This window comes from Theropithecus gelada, chromosome 15 (genome assembly GCF_003255815.1).
Source record: "Theropithecus gelada isolate Dixy chromosome 15, Tgel_1.0, whole genome shotgun sequence".
In the NCBI taxonomy this organism is placed as follows: domain Eukaryota; kingdom Metazoa; phylum Chordata; class Mammalia; order Primates; family Cercopithecidae; genus Theropithecus; species Theropithecus gelada.
In genome coordinates, this window is record NC_037683.1 from 99,141,722 (window position 1) to 99,155,287 (window position 13,566).

Here is a 13,566-nt window from a genome sequence, read left to right on the forward strand (position 1 = left end):
CTCTACAAAAAATAAAAATTAAAATTAACTGGGTGTGGTGGTGCATGCCTGTAGTCCTAACTACTTGGGAGGCTGAGGCAGGAAGATAGCTTAAGCCCAAGAGTTCAAGGCTACAGTAAACTGTAATCACACCACTGCACACCAGCCTAGGCAACAGAGCAAGATTATGCCTCTAACGAAAAGAAAGAGAGGGAGAGAGAGAGAGAAGCAAAATTGAGTTTAAAGATCCATACGTATAAACCACTACACCCTCACTCACATTCTTCTTTTTTTCTTTTTGTTTTGTCAGATGAAGTTTCACTCTTCTTGCCCAGGCTGGAGTGCAATGGTACGATCTCGGCTCACTGCAACCTCCACCTCCCAGGTCCAAGCATTATCCTGCCTCAGCCTCCCAAGTAGCTGGGATTACCAGGCATGCACCACCACGTCCAACTAATTTTGTATTTTTAACATAGATGGGGTTTCACCATGTTGGCCAGGTTGGTCTCGAACTCCTGACCTCAGGTTATCCACCCACCTCAGCCTACCAAAGTGCTGGGATTGGCCGGGCGCGGTGGCTCAAGCCTGTAATCCCAGCACTTTGGGAGGCCGAGACGGGCGGATCACGAGGTCAGGAGATCGAGACCATCCTGGCTAACACGGTGAAACCCCGTCTCTACTAAAAATACAAGAAAATTAGCCGGGCGAGGTGGCGGGCGCCTGTAGTCCCAGCTACTCGGGAGGCTGAGGCAGGAGAATGGCGTGAATCCAGGGGGGCGGAGCTTGCAGTGAGCCGAGATCGTGCCACTGCACTCCAGCCTGGGGCACAGAGCAAGACTCCGTCTCAAAAAAAAAAAAAAAAAAAAAAAAAAAAAAAAAAAAACAAAGTGCTGGGATTACAGGTGTGAGCCATTGTGCCTGGCCACCCTCACATTCTTCATTTGTGAAGTGGAACTTAAATATTCCTGCCAAATCTAAAGCTTTAAAATTTGGCATACCCTTTGATTCTCTTACAGGAATTTATCCTAAAGAATGTATCCAAGTGGCATCCTATTACCCAACTTCAAACCGTACTACAAAGCTATAGTCACCAAAACAGCATGATATTGGTATAAAAATAGGCACATAGACCAATGGAACAGCATAGAGAACCCAGAAATAAAGCCAAATACTTACAGCCAATGGATCTTCAACAAAGCATACGAAAACATACAGTGGGGAAAGGACAACCTATTCAACAAATGGTGCTGGGATAATTGGCAAGCCATGTATAGGAGAATGAAACTGGATCATCATCTCTCATGTTATGCAAAAATCAACTCAAGATGGATCAAACACTTAAAACTAAGATCTGAAACCATAAAAATTCCAGAAGATAACACTGGAAAAATTCTTTTAGACATTGAGTTAGGCAAAAACTTTCATTACAAGAACCCAAAAGCAAATGCAATAAAAAACAAAGAAAAATAAATAGATGGGACTTAATTACACCAAAAAGCTTCTGCACAGAGAAAGAAACAATCAGCAGAGTAAACAGACAACCCAGAGCGGGAGAAAATCTTCACAATCTATACCTCCAACAAAAGACTAATATCTAGAATCTACAGAGAGCTCAAACAAATCAGCAAGAAAAAAACAAATAATCCCATCAAAAAATGGGCTAAGGACATGAATAGACAATTCTCAAAAGAAGATATACAAATGACCAACAAACGTGGGAAAATGCTCAACATCACTAATTATCAGGGAAATGCAAATCAAAACCACAATGTAATATCACCTTACTCCTGCAAGAATGTCTGTAATTTAAAAAATCAAAAAATAATAGATGTTGGTGTGGATGTGGTGAAAAGGGAACACTTTTACACTGCTGTTGGCAATAGAAGTTAGTATAACCACTATGGAAAAGAGTATGGAGATTCCTTAAAGAACTAAAAGTAGATATACCATTTGATCCAGCAGTCTCACTACTGGGTATCTACCAGAGGAAAATAAGTCATTATATGAAAAAGACACTTACACATTACACATGCATGTTTATAGCAGCACAATTCACAATTGCAAAAATATGGAACCAGTCCAAACGCCCATCAACCAGTGAGTGGATAAAGGAAGTGTGGTGTATATATACCGTGAAATACTACTCAGCCATAAGCAGCAACCTGGATGTAGTTGGAGACTGTTATGCTAAGTGAAGTAACTCAGGAGTGGAAAACCAAACCATATATTCTCACTTATAAGTGGGTACAGCATACACTGCTAGGGTGATGATGGGTGCACCAAAATCTCATAAATCACCACTAAAGAACTTATCCATGTAACCAAACACCACCAGTTCCCCAAAAACCTACTGAAATGAAAAGGAAGGAAGGAAGGGAGTTGGGGGGGGCGGGAAGGGGAGGGGGAGGGAGAGAAAGAGAAAGACAAAGAAAGAGAAAAAGAGAGAGAGAAAGAAAAGGAAAGAAAGAGGGAGGGAGAAATGGAGGGAGGGAGGCAGAAAGAGAAAATGTGTCTGAATTCAGTGGCTCACGCCTCTAATCCTAGCACTTTAGAGGCTAAGGCAGGATGATCCCTTGAGTCCAGGAGTCTGAGACCAGCCTAGGCAACATAGCAATACCCTGTCTCTACAAATTTTTTAAAAAAAATAGTTGGGTGTGGTGGCATGCACCTGTAGTCCCAGCTAATCAAGAAGATTAGGCAGGAGGGTCCCTTGAGCCCAGGAGTTTGAGGCTGCAGTGAGTTATGATCACCACTGCACTCCAACCTGGCCAGTGGAATGAGACCCTGTCTCAACCAAATAAATAAATAAATAAATAAATAAATAAATAAGAAAGAAAGGAAGAAAATACTTGAGTCCTACTTCTACATATAAACCAGAAATCGTTTCTTATTCATCACTGCAATTCATATGCATGCTTGGATATGCACAGAATATCATTGAAAGCTAAATAAGGAACTGATATAGTGGCTGCCTCTGAAGAGAACTGGTAGGCTATCTGGTGAAGGTGAGAGGGAGACTTATGTTTATTGAATACTATATCATGACTTTAGATTATGTCATGTGTACATAGTACCTGCTTGACTTTGTAAAAATTTACTTGATTATATTTAAATTTGAAACTTTTAGTTTAGCTTTTTTTTTTTTTTTTTTTTGAGATGGAGTTTCACTCTTGCTGCCCAGGCTGGAGTGCAACGGCGTGATCTCCACTCACTGCAACTTCCACCTCCGGGTTCAAACGATTTTCCTGCCTCAGCCTCCTGAGTAGCTGGGATTACAAGCATGGGCCACCATGCCCAGCTAATTTTTTTGTATTTTTAGTAGAGACGGGGTTTCTCCATGTTGGTCAGGCTGGTTTTGAGCTCCCAACCTCAGGTGATCCACCCGCCTCAGCCTCCCAAAAGTGATGGGATTACAGGTGTGAGCCACCGTGCCTGGCCATGATTTAGCTTTTATTCAGCATTTTATATAGGGGAAAAGCTTTTCATGTATAGATTAATCCACAGTCATTTCATATGGTTTGGCTCTGTATCCCCACCCAAATCTCATCTCAAATTGTAACCCCCGTAATCCCTGCATGTCACTTGAGGGACCTGGTGGGAGGTGCTTGGATCATGGGGGTGGTTTCCCCCATAGTGTTCTTCTGACAGTGAGTGAGTTCTCAGGAGATCTGATGGTTTCTGTAAGTGGGAGTTTTTTCCTGCATGCTCTCTCTTTTCTCTCTCACGCCATCATGTAAGATGTGCTTTGCTTCCCTTCATCTTCTGCCATGATTGTAAGTTTCCTGAGATCTCCCAGTCATGCAGAACTGGGAATCAATTAAACCTCTTTCCTTTCTGAATTACCCAGTCTCAGGTAGTATCTTTATAGCAGCGTGAGAATGGACTAATAACACATGTACACAGATGAGGAAACTTAAAAACCGTCAAGAGTGGCATTACATTGTGCACTCAAGTTAAAAACAGAAATTCCTTTTGAAAAAGTCATGCATAGGCCAGGCACAGTGGCTCATGCCTGTAATCCCAGCACTTTGGGAAGCGAAGGTGGGCGGGTCACCTGAGGTCAGGAGTTCAAGACCAGCCTGGCCAACATAGTGAAACCTCGTCTCTACTGAAAATACAAAAAATTAGCTGGGTGTGGTGGCAGGCGCCTGTAACCCCAGCTACTTGGGAGGCTGAGGCAGGAGAATCACTTGAACCTGGGAGGCGGAGGTTGCAGTGAGCCGAGATCATGACATTGCACTCCAGCCTGGGCAACAAGAGCGAAACTTCGTCTCAAAAAAAAAAGAAGTCGTGTGTATATGTATGAATATATATATTTGAATAAACAGCTAGCACATATACCAAAAATAATAACAACTATCTCTGAATGTGCATAAGTGATTTCTTATTTTCTCCCTTTTACTTTCTTAATTTTCTAAATTTTTATAAGGAACATAGGTCACTTTTGTAATTAGAAGGGAAGCCAATATAAAAGATGAAATCTTCCCATGAGTTAAGCCCAGCTGTCCTGATTGATTTATTTTCCCATTTCCTTGCAGCAAAAAGAATGTTTCCAGCTGCTACAGTTAAGAGAGAGCTGGCCGGGCGCGGTGGCTCACGCCTGTAATCCCAGCACTTTGGGAGGCCAAGGCGGGCGGATCACAAGGTCAGGAGATAGAAACCATCCCGGCTAAGACGGTGAAACCCCATCTCTACTAAAAATACAAAAACACAATTAGTCGAGCGTGGTGGCGGGCGCCTGTAATCCCAGCTGCTAGGGAGACTGAGGTGGGAGAATGGAGTGAACCGGGGAGGCGGAGCTTGCAGTGAGCTGAGATTATTCCACTGCACTCCAAGCTGGGCGACAGAGCTAGACTCCGTCTGAAAACAAAAACAAAAACAAAAAGCTACCAGAGAGTTTGGCTTGCTGATTACGCTAATAAAAATCCCAGACGAGCAATTCTTCTTGTCTTCAATATGGTTAGACAATAAATTTGGCTTTTTTCAGTAGGTGCATCTGAACATTATCAGTTGATTGAAAACTAATTGATGTTAACTGAACTCATGAATGGCTGAATTATACCCAGGTTAATAACGTATTAAAATAAGGGATGTGCTTTTCTGGTGAACAAACAGCTCTGGCCCATCTTCAAAAGTTATTTGTTATTGCTTTATTTATTTAGCAGCGGTATGCTTTCTTCAAGCAACTGTGTTTTGTTTTGTTTTTATGGACAACCAATATATAACAGAAAATGAAGCTGCTCTGATTGAAGACAGACGACAGACCTGCCCAGTCTCAAGTTCTCCTTCCTTTCCCTTCCCCAAGATGTTCCCTAAGAGGGCTCCTCAGAATCCCCAAGACTTCAAAGAATGAAGTTTAACACCAACTCATCTGATGATACCAAATGGATAAGCAGAAGGTTGTTTGGTGAACATAGACCTGAAGCAAACAAAATTAGAGGAATACTAAAATCCAGATTCTGGGAGATGGCTGATGAGTTTTTCCAGTTCCACAACAGTGCATGCCTCTCTGAGAGATAGGAATATACATTCCTGATAGAAAGAATCACTCTGCCTTCAACAGTGCTAAACAATAGTGGGCTAGTAAACCAGCTTGCTGAAAACAAACAAAATAACCCAAAAATGCCTGGTCTACAGCAATTTGGCCTTTTCTGTGGTGTAAACACTCCCACAGTGGTCTATCAACAGAATTTAACAATGGCTTGCAAAATTCCCGAATATTTATCAGTTCTTGTAAACCCCTACTAACTGACTGTAGCACGCACTGGCAGAAAACCCCTAACCAACTCTTACTATATGTGTCCTCCACACAGAACCCAACCTGCTGTTTCTTCTTTATTTCTTCATACACTTGGGTTATAACATTGCTTATCAGGCTACAGCTTTCTTTGGGGATGTACTTGCCTCGGTAATAAATCTGGATCAACTTTATAGGAGTTTCCTGAAACTCTAGCAATCACATATCTACAAACCATCTCTGGATGGTTTCTGTAAAAGGCAAATTGATTTGTCATGTGTTAATTGTTACCGGCTTTGTTCAGAGAGCAGCCAGATAATGAAAGCCCCATTATTTATTGACAGCAGTGATTTCTTACAAATTATAGACATCCCTCCAGCACTGTGATTATTTCATACCTAAATGTCTTTTCTTCCCTTATGAATCATGCTGCTGTTTCTTCCTGGAAGCCAGATGGACTTTTTTTTTTTTTTTTTTTTTTTTTTGGAGACAGTCTCACTCTGTCCCCTAGGCAGGAAGGGCGATCTTGGCTCACTGAAGCCTCCTCCTCCCAGGTTCCAACAATTCTCCTGCCTCAGCCTCCCAGGTAGCTGGAATTACAGGCACGCACCACCATGCCCGGCTAATTTTTGTATTTTTAGTAGAGACGGGAGTTTCACCATGTTGGCCAGGCTGGTCTCAAACTCCTGACCTCAGGTGATATGCCCACCTCAACCCTCCCAAAGTGCTAGGATTACAGGTGTGAGCCACCGCACCTGGCTGACAATTTTTAATAAATGTTTTGTCCACATGGCTCTGGAAGAGCTGAACCTGGACAAATAACTGGGTTAGTCTAGTTTTACTGTTTTTCATTCAGTGCCCTAGTTTATACTGAAGACCGGGACGACCACTTCTGTTTTCAATAATAAAGCAGCTCCTGGTTCAGTTTTTTGAAGAGTTGTGTAAGATCAATTCACATTTTGTGCAGAATCACAGACATTGTAAAACATTTCTACTTATCTTCTAGGCAATACTAGCTAGCACTAGTGACTGATATGCTTTAAAAAAAAAAAAAAAAAAACCTTAACTGCCTCCCAAAATATCTTCACTACAGTTATATCAAGTTGCCTAAAATCCTCAGCCTAGCAGTCTCTTGTTTGAGGTAAATTACAGTTCTCCGGGAGATTTTATAGCTATGAAATATTTAACCTATGAGGGAAATACCTTTGCAGCTAAAAACACAATTTTCAGATATTTATGAATTCAATCAAAAGGAAATAAGCCACAAAAGATAGATTATCATGAACGAATGGTTTAGAGTTTGAAAGAATAATATGTTCGGGCTCTGGGCCAAATGAGGCACAGAGAGGCAACGAGCTTCGAAAGTATCAGAAGCAGTAATGGGAGGTGAGGGAGTGGAAGACAGATTTTAATTCTGTGACTTTTTTCCTACTGCTGGCTTTGGTTCTAGCACATACGTGATTCTGGAAAATAAAGCATAGTGTTCTCTTTTCTAACTAAAGTGCTTTCATTTCCATTGCTATAGCAGCTGAAACTGAAAAGTGGATGGCACCACTGTGAAAACCTACTAGTCCAGTCCAGAGCCCTTTCTTCTATGAATCAGCAGCAATCATGAGTATGAGTCAACAGAGTACTCCTGGAAAGTCACCCGTATGTAATTGGATCAGGTATCACCAATGATTACAGAAGATGAAAGGAGATAGTAGCAAAATGAAAAAGAAATTTGACCTGAGGCATGCAGCCTGAAGCAACTGGAAAGGCAAATCATAGTATGTCCAGTTAGCTCTCCAGAAAACTCCCTTATAGCCAGAAGGGTTTAATTTGATTAGCAAAGGGCTGCAGGAAAAGGCCATGTGAAACCTTGAGGCTGGCTAGGTATCCTGAGCTCCAAACCAGATTAATTTTGGGAGATTTATCATAATTCCCTTGCTTCAGCACCTAAGCCCATCCTGAATAAGCTTCCTGAAACTCAAAAGAATGCTGTGCCCCGCACCTTGTGTTTCTGCATGTACCTTTGGGTTCACTTCACTGCTGCCCCCTGTATCCCTTCCTCCCCAGCTTCCCACTGCCTGTCTACTTCACATCCTTATTTCACAGACACAATCTAATCCTTCTGTATTTTTTTTTTTTTTTGGAAACGGAGTCTTGCTCTGACACCCAGGCTAGAGTGGTATGGCATGATCTTGGCTCACTGCAATCTCTGCCTCCCAGGTTCAAGCGATTCTCCTGCCTCAGCTTCCCGAGTAGCTGGGATTACAGGCACCCGCAACCATGCCCAGCTAATTTTTGTATTTTTAGTAGAGACGAGATTTCACCATCTTGGCCAGGCTGGTCTCAAACTCCTGACCCCATGATCCATCCACCTCGGCCTCCCAAAGTGCTGGGATTACAGGCGTGAGCCACCACGCCTGGCCTCTAGTCTGTCTTTTGCATTCCTCCCTAAGCGCTCCTCTCCCTGCATTGGCCTAGCACATCACTCCCAACAACTCTCAAATTCTACCCTCCACGGTTTAATTGACAGCTGGAAGAGCATCCCCTACCAACTCCCTACGTGACTGCTAGATGACCCTCATAGTGCCTGTCAGCCTTGTGGACAAGACCTTGGAAATTTCTCATTTTACATATGAAGAAACTAGACTCAGAGATGTTAGTAACGTACTCACAGTCACAGAGCTAAAAAGAACAACAATAGTAATTGCTATTATTTATTACCATTTGCTGAAACTGTGCTGAACAATTTACATACATTTTCTTAGAATGAGAAACCTAAGGTCAGTTCTGGCTTTCGGATGTCACCCCCAAATATGCTGCTGCTTCAGCTTCTGTATGCTAATTAGTTAGAACTGAGGGCTTTGAAGGAAGAATAGGAAGTTATGAAGAGGGAAGAAGGAAATGGGAGTGGGAAAATGGAATGGAGGGCTTAGCAGCCAAAAGGAAGAAAATGAACAAAGGATCAGAGTTGGGACTAAGAGCTTTCTGAAGGACTTTACAGTAATAAAGAGCTGCCATCTCTAGATGTGAGGAGAAAGTCAGATTCTGTATATGCCCTTGGGTAAGTCTTGTCACTTCTTTTTTTTTTTTTTTTTTTTGAGACAGAGTTTCGCTCTTTTTGCCCAGGCTGGAGTACAATGGCATGATCTCAGCTCACCGCAACCTCCGCCTCCTGGGTTCAAGTGATTCTCCTGCCTCAGCCTCCCGAGTAGCTGGGATTACAGGCATGCGCCACCACCCCGGCTACTTTTGTATTTTTAGTAGAGACAGGGTTTCTTCATGTTGGTCAGACTGGTCTTGAACTCCCGACCTCAGGAGATCCACCTGCCTCGGCCTCCCAAAGTGCTGGGATTACAGACATGAGCCACTGCGCCCGTCTTGTCACTTCTAAGACTTTAGGTCTCTCTTCTGTAAAACAAAAGATCTGAAAAATAAACAAACAGAAGGGCTGGGCTAAACAATCTCTAAGGTAGTTTTTTGGGTTTTTCTTGTTTGTTACTTGTTTGTTTGTTTTTGTTGTTTTTTTGTTTTTGTTTGAGATGGAGTTTCACTCTTGTTGCCCAGGCTGGAGTGCAATGGTGTGATCTCAGCTCACTGCAACCTCCACCTCTCGGGTTCAAGTGATTCTCCTGCCTCAGCCTCCCGACTAGCTAGGATTACAGGCATGGGCCACCACGCCTGGCTAATTTTGTGTTTTTAGTAAAGACGGGGTTTCTCCATGTTGGCCAGGCTGGTCTCGAACTCCTGACCTCAGGTGATCCACCCACCTCGGCCTTGCAAAGTGCTGGGATTACAGGCATGAGCCACTGTGCCCAGGCTTCTACAGTAGTATTTTTAAGCAGATGGGCCAATAAACATTAATGTGACGGGAATGGCTTATGGGCAAGCTGCCAGTCATCTGGATGCCCCAGTGTCAGTGCTCATTCTGATTGGTAGGTGCCTGTGCAGTAAAAGTTGTTAGTAATGTATTTGCTCTGGCTATAGATATGCGGAGGTATTGAGCCCTCAGCACTCATGACAGCTGGAGGTCCTGAGCCTGCTATTTCTAACTACAAACTACCCTATTTATTCATTTTTCGTGATATGCAGACAAATATTAGCTTTTATGAGAAACAGTAACATCTCTTTCAGAGCTAACATTCTGTTAATCTGTAAGAGTATCATCTGCATTTTCTAGAGGGAGAGGTTTCATAACCCTCAGATGATATGTGTGGGAGGTCACGGAAAAAACAAATGGGGAGCTCTCTTTGGAGAGTCTCAGAAAAGGCAGAAAAGATGCTTATAGCAAATGTAGAGAATTGGCAGGTAGCTGTCCGAAGATTTGGCTTTTGGGGTTGCATTAATTATTTTACACTCGAATCACAATAATAATAAAGAGATAGTTCCAGGCCGGGCGCGGTGGCTCAAGCCTGTAATCCCAGCACTTTGGGAGGCTGAGACGGGCGGATCACGAGGTCAGGAGATCGAGACCATCCTGGCTAACACGGTGAAACCCCGTCCCTACTAAAAAATACAAAAAACTAGCCAGGCGAGGTGGCGGGCACCTGTAGTCCCAGCTACTCGGGAGGCTGAGGCAGGAGAATGGCGTGAACCCGGGAGGCAGAGCTTGCAGTGAGCCGAGATCCGGCCACTGCACTCCAGCCTGGGCAACAGAGCAAGACTCTGTCTCAAAAAAAAAAAAAAAAAAAAAAAAAGAGATAGTTCCTCCTAAAGATCTGGTAGAAGGTATGAGGTTTAGTAGATGGTGAATGAATGAACGAATGAATGACCTATACTCAGTGTCTTTGGGCACCTAGAATTATGCCTGTAACCACACAGTTCCCTTGATATGTCCTCAGCTGGCCATTTATGTATGTCTGTTGCCTCCACTAGACTCTGAGGGCCTCTTGATCAAGGACACACAGTCTATAGTACTTCGCTTCAGCAGCCCAAAGTGACAAAACATGCCCCATGAGGGCAGAGACCTTATTGTCTCAATTACCACTGTATAACCACTATGTTGAAATAGCCACATAGTACCTAGCACACAGTAAGCGCTCAATTAATATTTGTTGACTTAATTAATTCCATTCCATCTTTAAGTATAATAGTGTAAAATACACTAAGAAAGACAATATTAATGTTGAAAATAGAATATAAATAAGGCAAGCTGTATTTATTGAGGTCCAGGCAACAAATAAAATTAGGCTCAAATAGTTCTCTTTTTTTTTTTCTTTTTTCTTTTTTTGTCAGACAAGGTCTTGCTTTGTTGCCCAGGCTGGAGTGTAGTGGCACAATCTCAGTTAACTGCAACCTCCGCCTCCCGGGTGCAAGCGATTTTCCTGCCTCAGCCTCCTGAGTAGCTGAGATCACAGACTCACGCCACCACGCCCAGCTAATTTTTTTTTTTATTTTCAGTAGAGGCAGGGTTTCACCATGTTGGCCAGGCTGGTCTCGAACTCCTGACCTCAGGTAATCCACCTGCCTTGGCCTCCAAAGTGCTGGGATTACACGCACAAGGCTCAAATATTTCAAATGATGAGTCTTTAATGAGGGAACTACTTAAAGAGCTCCTTCATGAAAGGACCAAGCAAAGAACGTTGAGCCACCTAGAGCTTGCAACAGTGGGGCTCCATTACCATTTCTAAGGCTGAAGATGCAAGGGCAGGAAATAGTGAAATAGTGTTACCAGAGCGCAGAGAGTGCAGAGCTGGAGAGGATGGGCCATCTTGCAAGACCTACAGCTGTGCAATGAAGCTGCCATTGTCAAAACCACAGAGCCCTCTTAACATTGCTTTTGCTGCATCCTAGGGATTTTGGTATGTTTTGTCTTTGTTTTCATTTATTTCAAATAATTTTTTGATTTCTGCCTCAATTTCACTGTTTACCCTAAAGTCATTCAGGAGCAAGTTGGCTTAATTTCCATGTAATTATGTGGTTTTGAGAGATCTTCTTGGCATTTCTATTTTCCACTGTGGTCCAAGAGTATGGTTGGTACAATTTCGATTTTTTAAAAATATATTGAGACTTGCATTATGGCTGAGCACATGGTCAATCTTTGAGTATGTTCCATGTGAAGAAAATAACGTATATCCTGTGGTTGATGGGTGGAATATTTTCTAAATATCTATTATGTCCAATTGGTCAAGTGTTCAGTTTAAGTCTAGAATTCCTTTGTTAGTAAAAGCAGTGATAAGAGGAAAGTTTATAATTCTAAACACCTACATCAAGAAGTTAGATCTCAAATCAATAATCTAACATCACATCTAGAGAAACTAGAAAAATGAGAACAAACTAACCTCAAAGCTATCCGAAGAAAATAAATAACTAAAATCAGAGCAGAACTGAATGAAATTGAGACCCCGAAATTCACACAAAGGATCAACAAAACCAAATATTGGTTATTTGAAAAGATAAGCAAGACAGATAGACTGCTAGCTAGATTAACAAAGAAAAAAGGAGAGAAGATATAAGTAAGCACAATCAGAAATTACAAAGGTGGCATTACAACCAATCCCACAGAAATACAAAAGATCCTCAGAGACTAATACGAACACCTCTATGCACATAAACAAGAAAATCTAGAAGAGATGGATAAATTCCTGGAAACACACAGCCTCCCAAGATTGAATCAAGAAGAAATTGAAACCCTGAACAGACCAATATTGAGTTCTGAAATTTAATCAGTAATAAAAAATTTACCAAACAAAAGTAGCCCTGGACCAGAGAGATTCATGGCCAAATTCTAACTGACTTACAAAGAAGAGGTTCTACCAATTCTACTGACACTTTTCAAAAGAATTGAAGAGGAGCAACTCCTCCTTAACTCATTCTACAAAACCAGTATCAGCCTGATACCAAAATACAACAAAGACACAATGAAAAAAGAAAACTGCAGGCCAATATCCCTGATGAACATAGACCCAAAAATCCTCAACGAAATACTAGCAAATTGAATCTAGCAGCACATTAAAAGTTAATGCACCACAATCAAGGTATTCCTGGCGAATAAGCTTAGTTCAACATATGCAAATCAATACATGTGATTCTTCACACAAACAGAATTAAACAAAACCATACAATCATCTCAATAGACACAGAAAAAACTTTTGATAAAATCCAGTATCCCTTCATCATAAAAACCCTCAACAAACTAGGCATCAAAGGAACATATCTCAAAATAATAAGAGCCATCTATGACAAACCCACAACCAGCATCGTACTGAATGGACAAAAGCTGGAAGCGTTCCCCTTGAGAACTGGAACAACACAAGGACTCCCACTCTCACTATTCCTATTCAACGTAATAGAAGTCCTAGCCAGAGCAGTCAGGCAAGAGAAAGAAATAAATGGCATCCAAATAGAAAAATAAAGAGTTAAACTATCTCTTTGCTGATGATATGATTCTTTACCTAGAAAACCTGAAGACTCCACCAAAAGATTCCTCGACAGATTAATGTCCTCAGTAAAATTTCAGGTTCAAAATCAACGTATGAAAATTAGTAGCATTTCTATACACCAATAATATTCAAGCTGGGGGTCAAATCAAGAACACAATCCCTTTTACAATAGCCACACACACACACAGCACACACAGACACAAATAAATAGGAATACATCTAACCAAGGGTGTGAAGGATCTTTACAAGAAGAACTGCAAAACACTGCTGAAATAAATCAGAGATGACACAAACAGAAGGAAAAACATTCCCTGCTCATGGATTGGAAGAATCAACATCATTAAAATGGCCATATCGCTTTGGGCCATACTGCCCAAAGCCATCTACAGATTCAACACTATTTCTGTAAAACTTGACCAGTGTAACTTTTCACAGAACTAGAAAAAACTATTCTAAAAGTCATATAGAACCTAAAAAGAG

The 13,566-nt window shown here is 41.8% G+C and overlaps 1 pseudogene; it reads left to right on the plus strand.

Moving 5' to 3' along the window:
* The first annotated feature begins 9,578 nt into the window (after positions 1–9,578).
* The window catches only part of LOC112607755, a 32,821-nt pseudogene continuing 28,833 nt past the window's right edge, over positions 9,579–13,566 (plus strand).